Source organism: Fundulus heteroclitus, chromosome 22 (assembly GCF_011125445.2).
Source record: "Fundulus heteroclitus isolate FHET01 chromosome 22, MU-UCD_Fhet_4.1, whole genome shotgun sequence".
Classification (NCBI taxonomy): Eukaryota; Metazoa; Chordata; class Actinopteri; order Cyprinodontiformes; family Fundulidae; genus Fundulus; species Fundulus heteroclitus.
The window spans coordinates 13,249,349-13,263,373 of record NC_046382.1 but is presented as its reverse complement, the minus strand read 5'-3'; the positions used below and the strand labels follow the sequence as shown (position 1 = coordinate 13,263,373).

The 14,025-nt window shown below is 41.3% G+C and overlaps 2 long non-coding RNA genes across 2 annotated transcripts; both read left to right on the top strand.

Annotated features, from left to right (window-relative positions):
• Positions 1-328: 328 nt before the first annotated feature.
• On the top strand, positions 329-710 carry LOC118557130. Its single transcript, XR_004927628.1, has 2 exons — positions 329-528; positions 653-710. It is a non-coding gene; the product is annotated as an uncharacterized LOC118557130 (long non-coding RNA).
• Positions 711-6,942: 6,232 nt separating this feature from the next.
• Positions 6,943-7,513, top strand: LOC118557129. Its single transcript, XR_004927627.1, has 2 exons — positions 6,943-7,331; positions 7,456-7,513. It is a non-coding gene; the product is annotated as an uncharacterized LOC118557129 (long non-coding RNA).
• The last annotated feature ends 6,512 nt before the right edge of the window (positions 7,514-14,025 follow it).

The following is a 14,025-nucleotide window of genomic DNA, read 5'->3' as shown; positions in this document are numbered from 1 at the left end:
TTTATGGAACTTAGGGAGCACATCTTTTAGTACAACATCATTAAAGTCTCCAGCAAAGATCAGTAAGTAGGAAAAGCCTGTGCAGCACAACTGCAACTATGGAGATCACCACTGTTGCTGTTTGAAGGAGGCGCATGTGTGTTAAAGGAGAGGCACGGCCTACATCGGCTTGCGTGCGCAAACGCGCCAATGTCTAGCTGATTATGTGTATGGGGTATCGTGACGGAGGCACCGCGGAGGACGGTTTCAAACTCACCCACTCTGGGGGCTGCTTTCAGACGTAGTTGATTTTGCGGCTGCTTTGTTGTGACGGGATCCCCTAACCAACTGTCAAGTTGAAACAGCAATTGGTGTATTTGTGTGAGTGCAATACCATCTCCACCCAGCTGGCACGTGGCCTACAGAAAATCAAGCACACCCGTCTTTCACTCAGGCCTTCAAGAGCTATAAGTCTACTCAGCACACCTGTGTTGAAAGAACCTCTACAAACAAAGACCTCATCTTCAAGCTCCTGCAGAAACACCACTGGTAGGAACTGAACTTTAAACCTGTATTCGGAGGACTTAGCTGGCTTTACAAAAATGGGAAAGTAGTTTATTTTGTTTATTTTTCTTGATGACTTGAAAGTAATTTGTAATTTGTTTGTTTGTAGGTTTTCAACCTGCTTGGGTGTCATGTATTGAAAAGTACAAGGATTTAAAGAAAAAAAAGAGAAAAGAGAAATAAAATGAAAAGATGACACTGAGAAGAGTTGGTCCTGGATTTCTTTGATGGGAGCAAGCCCTTGTCAAGTTTGGGCAGAAGCTAAGGTGATTTGTAGAGGCCAGAAAACTTGACAGTTGAAAACCATGGAAACCAGTTCGAATCAATTGGGAACCAGTTGGAAACCAACAGAAGATCAGATGACAGTGAAGTCCTGAGAGGAAAGCTTTGACGAATCAACTCAAGGAGGAACATCAGGTCATCTCATCTATACAATCCACAATGGCTGAAGAAATGTTTGGAAAGTCAGTGAAACAATTGAAGCTGGATCGCACCATGGCAAAGTCTTCCTTCACCAAGCAAGCTAATTTCCTGAGCAGAAAAGCTTCCAACATGACAGAGATGGAACTACGGGAGGAGTTTAAAAAGCTAACTTCCGATGCCAGACATGTAAGTGATTCAAATGATGATTACAAAGCTGGACTACTGGCAGAGGTGGGAGATGAAGATGGTGAACTTGATAAACAGCAAGCAGCTGATTTGGAAAAGACTATTAATGACTGTGAATTAAAATTAGAAGAAGTCAAACAAATAGTTCAGTCTAATTTGTGGAAAAAGTATGGTCAAGATGAACTCTATACTGCAATCCAAGAGGCAGAAAAGGCATGCAATGATGCTTCTGAGATAAAAGTTTTAACTGTGAACAAAAGCGCATATGAAGTGCAGCTGTCCTTCGTGGAGAATGTGATCCAGGAATCTATTAAAAGTTTTGTGACCTAGGAAGTGTGGATTCCAGTAGAAGAAAGGGACAATATAGAAGACAGAGTAAAACAAATGAAATTGATGAAAAATAAACTTCAAACAAGAAAATCTCAGTTTGCCATAGCACAAACGATTGCAGAGGAGAAGAGGAAATCAGATGCTGCTCAATTAGACCTTACATCTTTTCCTATACGAGCGCAACCTGCACCCAGTGTAAAGATTAGACCCATTTGTCTACCAAAATTTCATGGCTGTAAAAGAAACTTTCACAGATGGAGAAAAGACTGGGAAAGTCTGCAGAAGCAGGGAGAACCAAGTGGCTCAGTGGAAGTGAAAAAGTTTCAGTTGTTGGATAGTGTAGATGAAAGGATCTGTAATGAATTACACCTGTCTACTTATGATACTGCTGCAGATATGTTTCGAGTGATGGAAAATAGGTATGGCGACAAGTTAAGCATTGCTTTAGAAATTATTGAAGAGCTTGAGAAGACTCCACCCCGGAAAGCAAACCAGCCAAGGAAAGTGATAGATCTTATTCAAGAAATTGAAAAGGCTCTAGCTGACTTAACAGAGTTAGGTAATATTGGAGCAATGAAAAATCCTCTGGTTATTAAATCTCTAGAGAGTAAACTACCTGATGTTATAAAGAGAGACTGGCTAGTTTTTATGGTTAATCCTGCCAATGCAGTTACACCAGATAACCATTTTGATAGTCTTCTCAAATTTCTAAAAACACAGGAGGAAGTTCTAGAGAAATTGGAGCAACTAGGAGTGAGTGAAAAGGTTGAGAAGAAGTTTGAGAAACGACATGCTTTTACTCGATCCACAAGAAAGAATCATGCCTGTATTGTGTGTGGAGACACAAGACACGGAGATAAAATATTCTTCTGCAAACAGTTCAAAGTAATGAATTTACCTGAAAAGCTCAACATTGTAAAGACACTGGACACATGCAAAAGGTGTTTGAGAAAGCATGGAGATGCTGATTGCGTCAACACCTACCTTTGTAGAGATAAAGATTGTAAGAAGAGAAGCTTTTCAGATCACCATTTTCTCCTTTGCCCAAAGGGTAAAAGTACAAAGGTTGAGACTGATAAACCAAGAAGGGAAAATAGATTGACAGAAGAGCAGGAAAAATTCATAGCTGGACTTTCACCAGAACTAGCAGAAGAATGCAGAGAAGCCTTTTCAAATGTGACTGCTTCAACAAGAAACACAAGGCGTGAAGCCTCTGGTCTTATGGAGTCATATGGACTAAAGGAGCAACCTGTCATTCTAATGCTATTGGAAGTCACTGCGAACGCAGGCCAGAAAATTGGCACTTTGATTGACCTGGCTTCTGATACTAATTACATTACTCATCAAGCAGCTAAAAGGTTGAGCCTGGAAGGTGAAAACATAACATTAGTTGTTCATGGTGTTGGGGGAATGTCAGTCAAAGTTAGAACAAAAAGATACCTGCTAAAAGTAAGAGTTAAGACCCCCAAAGGCAAAGTGAAAGCTCACCAACTCATGTGTTATGGACTTAGTGAAATTGCTAAGGTGCTTAAAGTCATTCAACCTCAACAGTTGCAAAGGTTTTTCCCAGATGTTGGCCTGGAGGACCTTAAAAGACCAGATACTATTGAGCTGCTAATAAGCCACAGAGAAGGCAGACTGGCCCCTCAAAGAGTCAAGGTTGTGGGAGACTTGGTTCTGTGGAACAGTCCACTCGGCATGACCGTGGGAGGAGCTCATCCGGATCTTTGTGAAGACGTCGACGTGGCAGCATACAGGTCAGAAACGCACTTTGCTCGTTCCATGCGCATTGCTGCTGTGGAGTATAAAGAAGCCTGCAGTTTTGAAGAAGTTAAAGCAGAAAGCAAAAACACAACTACCAATAAAGAGTTCATTGATTGGTGGAAGTGGGAGAGCATAGGAGCAGCTTGTGAACCAAAGTGTGGTGGATGTCGCTGTGGGACATGTCAGCCAGGTGGGAAAGATATGACATTAATGGAGGAGAAAGAACTTGAAATAATTAAACAAGGCCTTACCTATGTGCAAGCAGATAACCACAGTGATGCTCCCCACTGGGATGCAAAGTATCCTTGGATTGTAGAACCCACTTGTCTTCCCAATAACAGGAAAAGTGTTGAATCAACTTTCTTAAGAATAGAAAGACGATTAAATAAAGAGCCTGAATGGAAAACTGTCTATGCAAGCCAGGTGCATGAAATGGTGGAGAGGAAAGCAGCAGTAAAACTAACAGAAGACACTCTAAACAACTGGAAAGGACCAGTATGGTATGTAAACCATCAGGTGGCGCCAAATCCTCATTCTGTGACCACTCCTGTGCGTTTAGTATGGAACAGCAGTCAAGGATTTGAAGGCCTAAGTATGAACGATATTCTGCTGAAAGGTCCTGATGTTTTAAATCCTATTCGTGCTGTTCTACTCAGGTTCAGAAGGGGACTGCATGCTGCCCTGGGAGACATTAAAAAGATGTATAACTCTGTGTGGCTAGAGGACCTGGAGAGACATCTACACAGGTTCCTCTGGAGAGACGGCTCAGAAGAGGAGATCGGTGAGTTTGCCATTACCAGAGTTAACATTGGGGATCGACCTGCTGGATGTATTGCCCAAGTAGCGATGCGAGAGACGGCAAAACTGCCCATGTTTGACAGCTGTAAAGAGGAGCGGAGGATCCTGGAAGAAGACTGTTATGTCGATGATATTCTAACATCTGACAATGACCCAGAACTTTTGCATAGACACATTGAGAAGGTGGAAGAGATCTTACAAGCTGGGGGATTCTGTTTGAAACCATGGGTTCTATCAGGTCAAAGTGGGAGGCAAAACATGTCCTTATCGGGCAGAGATAAAATCCTTAAACTCCCTAATCAGTTGGAAGAGGATGACAATAAGGCTTTGGGAGTGGGATATCTGGTGGAGGAGGATAAATTGTATGTGATGACATCAATTAACTTCTCAAAGAGGAGGAAAAAAATGAGGATGGGACAAAACCTAGAAGAAGGAGAAGTGAGAATAAAAACTCCAAATCCTCTCACTAGGAGAGAACTCCTTAGCCAAGTAGCTAGTCTTTTTGATCCCATTGGGCTAGTTACACCCACCAAACAAAAAGGAGCCATTCTAGTGAGAAAGGCTTTTCAAGAAACCAAAACTGCAGGCAAAGCAGGTGATACTTGGGATCAACCACTTTCTGATGGACTAAGAAATGAAGCCATTGAATTGTTCCAGGAGTATGTTCGCCTGGGCCAAATTAAATTTCACAGGAGTTTAACACCAATCAGTTGGATCGGAAAGCCCATTGGAATAACTTTTTCTGATGGGAGTGACAAAAGTTATGGGGCAGTTCTATACTTCAGATGGGAGACAGAGCAAGGGATCCAAGTGAGACTTGTAGAATCCAAAGCAAAACTAACTCCACTCGACCAGAAAGGAGAACCTGTAAAGGCAGAAATCTGTGGTGCGGTGTTTGCAGCTCGTCTGAGGAAGTATGTTGAAAAGCACAGTAGGATGGAAATTGGAGGGTGGTACCATCTTCTAGACAGCCAAACTGTGTTAGGAGCCATTCAGCGTGACAGCTATGGGTACCAAACTTTCTTTGCTAATAGAATTGGTGAAATACAGAAAACTGGGCCTGTAGCAGATTGGTGGTGGATTCCAGGTGAGCTCAATGTTGCAGACATTACATCAAGAGGAGCATGTCCTGAGCACCTCCAAGAGGACTCACAGTGGCAAAATGGACCAAAGTTTTTGGTGCAACCTATTGACCAATGGCCGAAAAGATCTGCCAAAGACATTGCTATGAGTGCAAGAGAAGGGGTTGAAAAACTCCAAAGAAAAGCTTTCTCAGCAGTAACAACTAGAGCACAGTCTAAGCAAACTAAAAAAAAATTGTGTAATGAGGAGGCAACAAAGAATGCTCTAAAAGTTACAAAGGGTAAAGAAAGGGGCATGGAGCTCAAAATCTCACCTCTTACATTCATTGCCAAGCAGTTAATTCAAGAGAGAAGATACAGCAGTCTTTCTAAACTGGTCAGAGTTATTGCATGGGTGAGAAGAGCTGTTGAAAACTGGAGACTCACTTTGGAAAATCACCATAGTGGCAGAAAAGTGAAAGTGAAAATTTCAACAGACGTCAAACAATCAACCATCCATCCCGGGCTTAGTGTTAAAGAGTGTGAGAATGCACTGAGAGAGGTTTTTCTGGCTGCACAAGAGAATACCTCGTTCCATGACACAACTTTAAACAGGCTAGTTGTGTTTAGAGAACAAGATTCTGGACTTCAGGTATGTGGGGGTCGTATTCAATCCTTTAATGAAGATAAAAGAGCTGTTCCCATTTTACCCTATGACTCATGGGTATCCACATTGGTTGCTCTTGAAGCTCATGAAGTCAATCATGAAGGTATTGCTGGTACATTACTGCAGATGAGGAAAAAAGCATGGGTGGTGAGAGGCAGAAGATTGGCTAAGAAAGTTGTGAATAACTGTGTGACGTGCCGGAAAATCAGGGCAAAAAGATGTGAGCAGATAATGGGGGATCTTCCACCAGAACGAACACAGCCGGCTAGACCATTTGAGTTTACTACTATTGATCTTTTTGGACCTTATGAAGTGAGGGATGAGGCCCGGAAAAGAGTTAAACTGAAAGTGTGGGGCATCATCTTCTGTTGCATGTCATCTAGAGCTATTCACACAGACCTTGTAAGCGATCAGTCAAGTGAAGGTTTTTTGTTAGCATACCAGAGATTTACAGCCTTAAGAGGACATCCAAGAAAGTCATGGTCAGATGGCGGAAAAAACTTTATTGGAGCTAAACCTGTCCTGGCTGATCTTTATCTGTTTTTGGACCAACTAAACAAAGAGCAAATTCAACATGAAGCTTTGGAACATGGAACTGAATGGAGCTGGAAAATACACCCTGCAGACTCCCCCCATAGGAATGGGGCAGCAGAAGCAGCTGTAAAGATAGTCAAGCAAGCATTGCACAATCTAGGATCGGACGGAGTTTTTACATGGAGTGAATTTCAAACATTCCTGTATATGGCAGCTAATCTGGCTAATGAAAGACCAATAGATGCAAGAACTCAAAGTCGAGAAGATTGCATAAGCTACATCACACCAAATTCTCTGCTGCTTGGAAGAACTGATCTAAAAAGTGATAGTTGCGGATTTGACTTTAAAAGTTATCCACTCAAGAGATTAAAGTTCATTCAAACAGAAGTGGATAGATTCTGGAGAAAATGGAGTCAATTAGCTGGACCAAATTTGTTTATCAGAAGTAAATGGCATTCAAAAAAGCGAAATGTTGCTGTCGGAGACATTGTTTGGCTGGCAGACCAAAATGCTTTGAGGAGTCAGTACAAACTTGGCAGAGTGATCAGCGTAAACTGTGACGGAAAGGGGACTGTAAGAGATGTTCATGTACGAACTTATCCAAGTTATCCTGTACCACTTAAAAGAGCTGGAGGACAAACAAGGAGGACGAGGAAGGAACTTCAAGTGAAGATACCCTCAACAATACTTCACAGAGATGTAAGGCGCATTGTTGTGTTATTGCCGATAGAAGAACAAGAAAACCCTACTGGGACAAGATCTGGCGAAGAGAGAGGCGTGACCTCCTTGGGTTAAAAAAAAAAAACCAGGAGCTCAAGTGGGAGGTGTCAAGTTGAAACAGCAATTGGTGTATTTGTGTGAGTGCAATACCATCTCCACCCAGCTGGCACGTGGCCTACAGAAAATCAAGCACACCCGTCTTTCACTCAGGCCTTCAAGAGCTATAAGTCTACTCAGCACACCTGTGTTGAAAGAACCTCTACAAACAAAGACCTCATCTTCAAGCTCCTGCAGAAACACCACTGGTAGGAACTGAACTTTAAACCTGTATTCGGAGGACTTAGCTGGCTTTACAAAAATGGGAAAGTAGTTTATTTTGTTTATTTTTCTTGATGACTTGAAAGTAATTTGTAATTTGTTTGTTTGTAGGTTTTCAACCTGCTTGGGTGTCATGTATTGAAAAGTACAAGGATTTAAAGAAAAAAAAGAGAAAAGAGAAATAAAATGAAAAGATGACACTGAGAAGAGTTGGTCCTGGATTTCTTTGATGGGAGCAAGCCCTTGTCAAGTTTGGGCAGAAGCTAAGGTGATTTGTAGAGGCCAGAAAACTTGACACCAACAAAGAAGCTTGTCATGTACAACCAAACCCAACTCCATCCGGACGAGGCCTTAAAGACCAATGGATGCTGCTGTTTTTGTTTCTGCACCTTTCTTGAGCTATTGCAACAAAAATTCTAAAAGCCTAAATACTGAAAAAATCCTTTTCTGTGATGTTCCAGACACTTTTATCCCGTTTCACTTTTTCACTTATTTTTTTGATTTGTTATATTTTGTGAATTATTTTTTTCCTAATATAAAAGTCAACCTGTTTTTCAAAGTCACATGTAATTTAAAATTTCGACAATTATACCCAAATTACTAGAATGAGCTCCTCTCAGATCAATTCCTCTGTTTACCAAAATATTTTAAATTCATATTCTGCGGAACATTAGAAATTAAATATCTTGGATTTTCCACCAATCTGCACAAAATGTCCTTTCTCATCTACAAAGAAAATATGAAATTTCTGTAAAGTGTTTTAATCTAAAGTAGTAATACAATCCCACGTCTTTAATGACACAGTTTAGAAGTAAGGAAAAACTGGAATTGAGCTGTTCTACCATGACTACCATAAAATTATGCTTAAGTCCCTGGGAGAACGGGCTATTCTATCCCTTTTATCCCTTTTCTTAGTCCAACCCTGAGTGTTGGTAGGGGGGAGGCATTGAATATCCATAATAGAGCTGAAATTTGCATCATTATCCCGAATCATCCAAACCTTTTTAAAAGCACAGGGAGATTGTTACTGGTGTTTTACATGAATTTTGGCTGTGAATACATTTGTCAGGTTGAGCCTCTTACACAAATGCATCATCCCTTTTTTTTTTTTTTTACGCACACACTCACACACACTTTGTGCAAAAACAGAATAACACGATGCTCTGTTGAGCTTGAACATTTTCTGGGACAAATATTAAAAATGGCAAATATGCACAAACATAGCTGCAACCCGAGTTTTATTTGTTTCAAGTTTTGGCCATGTGACCCAAGCAAATGCGCATTTTGCAAAATGTCCGTCTTATCAGAATCCAAAAGACACTTTTGTCTATTTTGGGATGTGACCTACTGTGCTGCAGTAAACTGACAGCGGTGTTGAGAAGACATGTGCATGGAGTAGAAATGACAAAAAAAAAAAAAAAAATCAACCTGCTTTCAAGTTTTGACAGAGAATATGACTGAAGAAATCAAATGTTCGTAGTTTCCGGGCGTTTTTGCTGCCCGATCCATGCTAATGCTGGTCGCACGTTGTTCCGAAAATAGACAGGAAGGGAAGGAATGAAAGGAAAATGGTCTCAGGTGTATGTCAGAAAGTTTTTTATTTTTTTTTTGTCTTTACAAATGTGCCAAACTTCAAATATGTGTTGCAATGCTGTGTCCTTGTAGTAAAACTACGAACCAGATTTCTGTCACATGTGAGGAAAACTAATCACAAGTGTGAACAGCAGAGACCGACCGGAGACTTCATTTCTTTGTGAACATCCGTGCAGCCTCACATGTTTGTGTGTGTGCACTGGGGTGTAAATGCAGCCTTCCCAGCTATCAGAGGGAGGAGGGGGGGGGGGACATCTGTTTGCCTGGAGGTGGGGGCAGGCTCGTCTGTATGTGTGTGTGTGTGTGTGTGTGTGTGTGTGTGTGTGTGTGTGTGAGACAAACACAGCAGAGCCCACATGGCAACAGAATTGGCAGTGTCTTCTGGAGTCCATGCTGAAACAGGTAAATGCAGGGGGAGGCTGTCGGAGGGCACAAAGACAACAACAACACTTCACTTAAGCCTAATTAGGAACTGGCATGGTCAGAATCTGTGCAATATGTTGCACATACGGCTTTGTGGTTATACAGTGGACTGTGGGATGCTTGTTTGGCTCAGAACTTCTCCAAGCCAAAGGCCCACGGATGGTTCTATGAATAATGCATGGTAAACATTATTGAAAGTCTTCACAAGATGTAATGCTTTGCAATGTCGACTTTTATTTGTGACACAAATGTGTCAAACACATAAATTTGGTTCTCGAGTTGTAATTTAAAGCTGATCTTTTCAAATCCACACAAATTCACTACTGTACATAAAGGCTCAAATGTATACATACACTCTGGAAAAATCTCTCTCAGCAAGTTGCTGATAAATGACACACTCTGTACAACCATCGTCTAGGTCCTGGCATAATTCTAGCCGGTTTATCAATGTTTACCATCAGAAATAGTACAGGTCATTTAAACATGAACCTCTGTATAAGCATAGCTCATATATTTTGAATATGGTTCAGGTCAGCATTTTCTAGAAGCTTAAAGTTGGTGTCCTTTATTCTTTATTCAGAACCGTTTTTATACGTTTTTGGGATCATGTTCATTTGGGAGACTCCAATTCAATTCAATTCAAAACATTTTATTTATCCCAAAGGTTAATAAAATGTTGTTGTGACTAATAGTATGCAGTTTTCTTCAACCCTCTTGTAGATGATCCTTCCTGTAGGCAGGAAGGATCTTCTGAAAAGGCCTGTTTTACAAATCTGGTCAGCCAGATTGATAACATGTAGCACTCTCCGTTCTGCACATTATCAATCTGTAACTGCTCCTATTGAATCCATTCAGGGAAAGGAGGGAGATTCAGCAGAACTTTTTGAGCTGATTGGGCGAAGCGACACCTAGTGTCTGCCTAACAAACGTTGGTTTTGGCCAATCATGGTATCAAATGAAAATGTCGTAAACAGCAGGCGCCATGAGAGACCACAACAAGTTACGCTGGTCAAGACAACGTTCTGTTCTGGCTAGGCATGTGTCCTCATGTGCCGCCACAAATATTTGTGTTGGTTTGGCTGTGGGCTCACCAGCTCTTTCTTTTGTCACAGCTGACGTGTCCCACCTTAAACTATAATAGTACAACGTGATTGGCCAACCCATTTTGAGTCACTCCTGACTCAAAATGGGTTGGTGGGGCGGGGGGAGGGGGGCAAGGTGGATTCTTGTGCATCTATGAACGCAAAAATACCGTGGGAATTCAGCTCGCAGGCAAGGTTACTGTTTTACAGTGTGTCTGAGGAAGCCTCTGTCTGAACACACTCTGCTGTTGTATGACAATCTGATGAAAAGGATGCCCAGGTTTGTCTGTAATGTTATTCAACTTTCTTTTTTTTTTTTTTTTTTTTTGCACACTCATCTCCAGATATTCTAGAGGAGCCTCCAGAACAGAGCCAGAATGATTTATAGGCTTGTTGAGCTTTTTTAAGTCAGTTTTTTTAAGTAAGTTTGTGAGGAGAGCTCACAAAAAGTCAAGGAACAACCCAGGAACCAAGGTTATCATAACCTTTTATAGTAGAAGATTTTTGGAAAATGTTAAAAAGCTGGTTCAGTGTCAAAAATCCAGCTGATTTAAAAGGATAATCCGATATTCAACCGAACACAGTTACGTTACAAGGGGTTTATTGGAAATGTTCAATGCAGACAGACAAGGAGTTGCTGGCAGAACCAGACTTGACCCATATGCAGATTGAGCACACAACTGAAAACACCACGGCAGCAGAGCACAAGTGAGGTGATGAGATGATCTGGCCCTGAGTGAGGCAGGTATATGAAGGATGGGGAACAGGTGAGCAGAGTAGGGACTGATTAGTGGCAGCAGGTGGAACCTGAGAGACAAAACAAGAGAGACAAAAATGCACAGAAGAACACATTGATCCGGTAATCTGTTCTACATTATATGGTAATATCAGGTGATCTGTCTACTACATTATACAAACCTATTGACAGAAATATGTCCTAAAGAAAGACACAGCCAAACATAGAAGCTCTGGAACAGGAGTACTTTTAATGGTAATTTACTATTTAAAATAATAAAAAAAAAATCAATTTTACTAATTTTTCTAAATGCCAAGTATAATTAAATATTCAGTTAGAAATATTAAAAAACTAAATTTACAGTAGTGTGAGAATACATTTAAGTTGAGTAATTTGAAGCCAGTTTAAACTAACTGGTTTGAAGTGATTTTTTTTTTTTTTAGTTTTTCACCGGCTCAAGTGATCACAGGTCTTCACATTTTTATGCTCACCCTCAACAACAATGAAATCTTCTGTCATGATCGTGGGACGGCATCATATTTTAGCAAAGACATCTTCATTCCTATAAAAGCCACCGACTGCTTCAGCAGAATATGTGCTTTCATTTTTTTTTTAACTAAAGTAAAAGTGAATAATGTAAAAAGAAGTCAGGCATCAAACACAAGTAGAGGGAGCTTGGGGCGTGATATCCCGTAAACACCTTTTAGCACACTCTCAAAGTTCCTTGCCAAGTCGCCACCCTTCGGAAAGATATTCCTCCACAGGCCTCCTCAACATCCACCAATCCACCCCCGTCCTGGAGAGGAGGTCAGAGTTCTTCGAGGGAGGTTGGGCTACCCTTGAGCAGTTTGACTCACAATAGCTTCCTCTCATTCTACTCCTATGAAGGTTTGATCCGGGGTTGGAGGTGTAAGCTGCAAAGAACTGCCAGTGAGGGCAATACCAATCTCCAAAGGCATTAACATCCGCCAGTTACCTCCAAATGGAGACACCAGGGCCTTTAGCATCTTACCTTGGAGCAGAAGTGAGAAAAGGTCCTAAAAAGTTCTTGAAGCTGACTACAAAGGGTCTAGTGATTTTCCCAAACTACTCAGGAGAGGTCAGTGGGTTTTTACCTCATTTTTTAAAACTTGCGGCTGAAGCAACTCTCACACCAAACTTTCCAGTTTATTGTAATCCTAACTCTGAACCCATTGCCTTTACCCTCTAGGGCCACTAAGGGTGTAGTCACAGAGCCAAGTTGGCTAGTACTATTCAATGAACTGCCAGCCTCTGGTTCTTCATTTCACTTTAATGTGTTGCAAAATAATTCATACTCTTTAAACTTTTCTTTGTTTTGGAAGAAACTGCAAACCACCACAAACTCCAAAATATACTTGTTTTGTGATAGCTTCAAAGACGTTTTAGAAAACATAATGAAGAGCAAGATACACACCAGACAGGTCATGGATAGAAAGGTTTCATGGACCTCATACAACAATATTACGAGCTGTATCCAAGAATGTTTTATTAATCTGAGAATTTAAAAAAAATACATTAAAGCTATAGTTGATAATCCTGTTCAGAAACACTTTTTTCTGGGTAAAATCGCAAAAAGGAGCTTAAAAATAGTTCTCTGAGAGAGCTGCAGGCCTGTAAAAACTAACTAATATCTGCCGTTCGGTCCGAATGGGAGGTATTTGCCAGAGTTTTGTTCCTGCGCACATCCCCCTCTGTCCCTCGTGTTCTGGGGTTATCAGCTAACCTATTGGTTGTCCCACATGCCAATCATTCTGAGGCACTCACGTAACGCCAGTGTGGATGGTCGTTCCTTTCCAGTTTCCGCTTGCTGACTGTGCATGCGCACTTCTGGTGTTTATGTATCCGGTTAGACTAGCGGATAGGTTAGTGGCTAGCTTAGGGGTTAGCCGCTCATTGTAGCTCCACTGTTTTCACCGTAGACTTTGAACATAGCCGAGAGTCGCAAGAAGCAAACCACGTTCATGTTTATGAGAAGAAGAAGCCTCAGTACAAAGAAATAAGACTAGAGTGGATTTGGGACATTCTTTTCACACGACTCCCCTGAAGAGCAGAAGAGCAAGGTAAGACGGTCTTGCACGTGCAAAGAGGCGCTTGGGGAAACTTCCGGGAAAAAAAAAAATCGCAAACCCAAGCTTTAACTGCTGTCCTAACAAGATGTGTCCATTTAAAATGCCAGGTTATGTAACGATCCAGAGTGTGGACCCAATATTCAGCCAGACAAACAGTGTGCCGATAAAAGATTATTTATTTTCTGACAGACAGCAGGACAGGAACCAGTACAACTGAGGCAGATAACCAAAAAGGGGAAAACAAGAATCCTATGATCCAAAAAACAGTCCAGGGTAAAAAAAAACGGAAAACCAGATAAACTAGAATGTCCAGAGCAGAATCCAAAAAACGGCGTCAAAGAACAGATCCAAGGTTGGCAACAAATAGACTTACAGATGAACTAGGAACAGGCGAGCTCAACTAGTCCGGGAACAGAATCAGGTCAGGTATACAGGTAACAGGATTGCTCAGAACGCTGGAAACCAATCAGATAGGGATCTACAGGCAAACTTAAACACTGGATTAGATTTACCGATAAACTAGAACAGACGATCTGGCACTGATGGCTGGACTGAACAGGGATTAAATGGAGGTGGGACCAGGTGAAACCAGTAAGAGATAACTGCAGGTGGGGTGGAGTAGAGCAGGTTTGTAATGAGAGTAATCAAACCAGCCACCAGTGCCGAGATCCAGACAGAAACAAAAGCAAGCCAGAAACCTAAACAATAACAGAAAAACCCGAAAGGAAACTCAAAACACAAAGACTAAAGTAGAAGA